The sequence below is a fragment of the Chrysochloris asiatica genome, unplaced genomic scaffold (assembly GCF_000296735.1).
Source record: "Chrysochloris asiatica unplaced genomic scaffold, ChrAsi1.0 scaffold00096, whole genome shotgun sequence".
Taxonomy (NCBI): domain Eukaryota; kingdom Metazoa; phylum Chordata; class Mammalia; order Afrosoricida; family Chrysochloridae; genus Chrysochloris; species Chrysochloris asiatica.
The window spans coordinates 2472360-2476792 of NW_006408614.1; positions in this window are offsets into that span (position 1 = coordinate 2472360).

Consider the following 4433-nt stretch of genomic DNA (forward strand, 5'->3'; position numbering starts at 1 on the left):
GTATTCCAGTTGGAGGGTGGAGTACACGGAAGAAAGGATTTTCCAAGAAGAAACAAAGCAGAGTGCTCTGACATGTCTTCAAGGCAAAGAAGAGATTTTGAATGGGCCACAGGGACAATAGGCTGTACGTGGGGATGGTAGGGGGACCCTGAGATTGCCAAAGATGAAGAGGTAGGTCACAAGTCTAAGGACAGAGGCAGACACCATGGCCAGGTCTTGCTAGGAACCTGGCCAATTTGGAGAGCATGTCATTGTTGGGTCTCTAACAAGGTGGGTGGTCCAGGGGCAGGGGATATTCTTCTGAGCTCTAGTTCTGCTAGAAAGAACTCAAACCTCACTCCAGAAAAGCTGCCAAGTATTTGGTTAGAGAGTCAGTCCAATCTACTTTCCAACAGATGAGCTCCTGGTCCCTGTGATTCTTCTCTTAAATGCCACCAAACTTGTATATTCTTCCCATTAGTCCAGCCCTGCCACCTTCTGTCCCACCCACTCTTCTCTTCCCCACCAAAGGCCAAGCTGCTGATGTGATTGGTCCTAGACACTAAATGGACCATGTGTCTAGAGCACAGGGTTACCCCATTTGAAAGGTTGTGTGTCTTCATGTTTGACCTACCCTTCACCAGCCCAGTCCTGCTACCTCTCCCAGCCTCCTGACTTCCTGTCTTGCTAAGTCAAAGACCCCAGATAGAAACAGGGCAGGGAGAGACCCCCACATAGCCTTTTGCCCTGGTACCAAACCAACTTTTGTTTTGTTTTGTTTTGTTTTGAAGACATGTTACTAAAATAGCTTTTTGTTTTTAATTGGAAAAAAAAAAAAACAAATGTCCTGTGTACATAATCAGCTAGTCAAACAGTACAGGAGAACACAAAAAGGAACATGACTCCATTGTACCGCAAGGCCTCAGTTGGCCTTTCCAATGAAATCCTTGCTAATAGTTTCTGGCATATTTTTTTCTAGAAATTTTCTGTGTGTGTATATATAAATATACACATATATATGCACACATATCTGATTCAGCTTGTAAAAATTACATTTGCTTTTTCACATAACAGTGTACCTTGGAAAGTATTCCATATCAGCATACATACATAAAACAAGTCTACTTTATTCTCTCTAATAATGACATTGCATTTCTTTGTGTGGCTATACCACAATTCATGTAGCTGACTGGCAAACATCCAGGTTTCCAAATGTTTTGCAGGAAACAAGAAGAAAAGTACCACCACAAATATCCTGGTGAATTCTTTCTTTGCTCTAAAAAATTCCCATTCCGGCTATCATTTCTGGTCACACAGCTCCCTTGAGAACCTGTGGGAAGAAAGAATTTGGGCATTTTCTAGATCTTCTATGCAATACAGGAGTCCTGGTGTGGCTCTGTGGGTTAATGCATCAAACTGCAAGGTCGGTGGTTCAAGCTCACCAGCTGCTCCTCTGAAACCCTCTACAGGGTCGCAAGGGGTCGGAATCGACTCGACGACACTTGACTAAATACAAGGAGCCCTGGTGGCACAGGGGTTAAGCACTATAACAGAAAGACTGGAGGGTTAGAAATCACCCGCCATCCCATGGGAGAAAGATGTAAAGATTTACAGCTTAGAGAGCCCTATGGGGCAGTTCTGTTCTATCCTGCTGTTGGTGTTGTTAAGTGCCATCGAGTCAGTTCAGACTCAGAGATACCCTGTATAGAGTTTCTGAGGAGCAGCTAATGAGTTTGAACCTCCAACCATATGATTTAAACTGACCTAACGTTCCAGTGCTTATCCTACAGCACCACATCAGGGCTCAGACAGATAGAAAACCATATATTCAGTCTTGTTGTTAGGTGCCATGAGTCAGTTCTGACTTATAATGACCCCATGCACAACAGAAGGAAACAGCCACCTCACAACCACCTCACTGGAGATCTTCCTCTTTTTCGTTAACCTTCCATTTTCCCAAGCATGATGTCTTTCTTTAGGGACTGTCCTTTCATAACAACGTGTTCAAAGTATGAGAGACAACTCTAGCCACCCTCGCCTCTAAGGAGCAATTTGGCAATATTTCTTCCAAAGTAGATTTGTTCATTCTTCCGGCAGTCCATGATTCTTTCAGTTCCTTGCCAACACCATAACTCAAATGCATTGATTCTTCTACAGACTTTCTTACTCATTTTCCAACTTCTGCATGCATATGAGGTGACTGAAAATACCATAGCTTGAGGCAGGGACACCTTCATCCTCAAAGTGGATCTTGGCTGAAAGCAGAGAATATCAGAAGGATGTTTACCTGTGCTTTATTGACTACGCAAAGGCTTTCGATTGTGTGGATCATGACAAGCTATGGACAACATTGAGAAGTATGAGTATTCCAGAACACTTAATTGTACTTCTAAGAAATCTGTACCTAGACCAAGAAGCAGTTGTTCGAACAGAACATGGGAACACTGAATGTTTTAAAATTGGGAAAGGTGTGCGACAAGGTTGTGTTCTTTCACCATACTTATAAACCTGTAGGCTGAGCAAATAATACGAGAAGCTGGGTTCTATGAAGAAAAACGTGGCATCAAGATTGGAGGAAGACTCATTAACAACCTGCGATATGCAGATAATACAACCTTGCTTGCTGAAAGTGAAGAGGACTTGAAACATTTACTTATGAAGATCAAAGAGCACAGCCTTAGATATGGATTACATCTCAATGTCAAGAAAACAAAAATCCTCACCACTGGACCAATAAACAACATTCTTATCAATGGAGAAAAGATTGAAGTTGTCAAGGACTTCATTCTTCTTGGATCAACTATCAACACTCGCGGAAGTAGCAGTCAAGAGTTCATACGACGTATTGCACTGGGCAAATCTGCTGCACAGGAACTTTTTAAAGTATTGAAGAGCAGAGATGTCAGCTTGAGAACTAGGGTGCGCCTGACCCAGGCCATTGTGTTTTCAATAGCCTCATATGGATGCGAAAGCTGGACAGTGAATAAGGAGGATCGTAGAAGAATTGATGCCTTTGAGTTGTGGTGTTGGAGGAGAATACTGAAAGTGCCATGGACTGCCAAAAGAACCAATAGATCTGTTTTGGAAGAAGTGCAGCCAGAGTGCTCCTTGGAGGCCAGGATGGCTAAGCTTCGTCTCTCCTACTTTGGACATATTGTCCGGAGGAAACAATCGTTGGAGAAGGATGTCATGCTGGGTAGGGTGGAGGGTCAGAGAAAAAGAGGAAGACCCCCAATGAGATGGATCAGCCAGGGGGCATCATTGATGGCGTCAAGTGTGGCAGCGGTAGTGAGGTTGGCCCAGGATCGGACATTGTTTCGTTTTGCTGTGCATGGGGTCGCTATGAGTCGGTTCCGACTCGATGGCACCTGACAACAACAAATGTCCAGTACCTGACCCCAGGCAGAATAGAGGCTGCGCAGAGGGGGTACCACTGGTCTCTGGGCTGGCGAGGGTGGGGACTAGCCATGCCTCTGGCTACTAGGAGGGCATGGGAGCAACAGAAAACTGCATCCCCCCTAGTACCAACCTCCAGCCCTATCTTGTACCTAAAGTCACTTGCAAAAGATCAAGATGGTCACACCACTCTGGGCCAACCTATGGTCCGCCTGGTTTTCTTTATCACTGCTTCTGTTCAGCTTCCTCTTCCAGCTGACATTCAATCCATTTCTCTGCCCTCTCCTCTGAAGCTCAAGGTTCCAGGACCACCATTTTGTATCTGTTCCACTTGGTCTCCCATGTCTTTGTGGTAGAGAATCTGCTCAGTGTGGCCACCTGCTCCGCCATCTTGCCCCTATTACAGAGATCTTTTGTAGCAGATTTGCCTAATGCAATATGTCATTTGATTTCTTGACTGCTTCTTCCATTAGCATTGATTGTGGATGCAAGTAAAATGAAATCTTTGATAACTTCAATCTTCTCTCCTTTTATCATGATGTTATTTATTGGTCCAGTTGTGAGGAATTTCCTTTTCTTTACATTGAGGTGCAATCCATAATGAAGACTGTAATCTTTGATTTTCATCAAAAAGCATTTCAAATTCTCTCTGCTTCTAGCAAGCAAAGTTGTGTCATCTGCATATCAAAGGTTGTTAACGAGTCTTCCTCCAATCTGGAACCTATGTTCTTGTGAATTTAGTCTAGTTTCTCAGATTATTTGCTCAGCAGGCAGACTGACTAAGTATGGTGAAAGCATATAACCCTACCACACACCTTGTCTGATTTGAAACTATTCAGTATCCCCTTGTTCTGTTCTACAAGTAACCCCGTGTTGCCTTTTGTATATTGTGTACCTTTTGTGGAAACTTTTGTGGTCTATGTGCAGAGTCCTCATGAGCACAATGAAGTTTGCTGGAACTCCAATTCTTCCCGCTGTTATCCATAATTTATTATGATTTACACCGTTCAATGCTTTCTATAATCAATAAAGCACAAGTAAACATTTTTCTGGTCTTC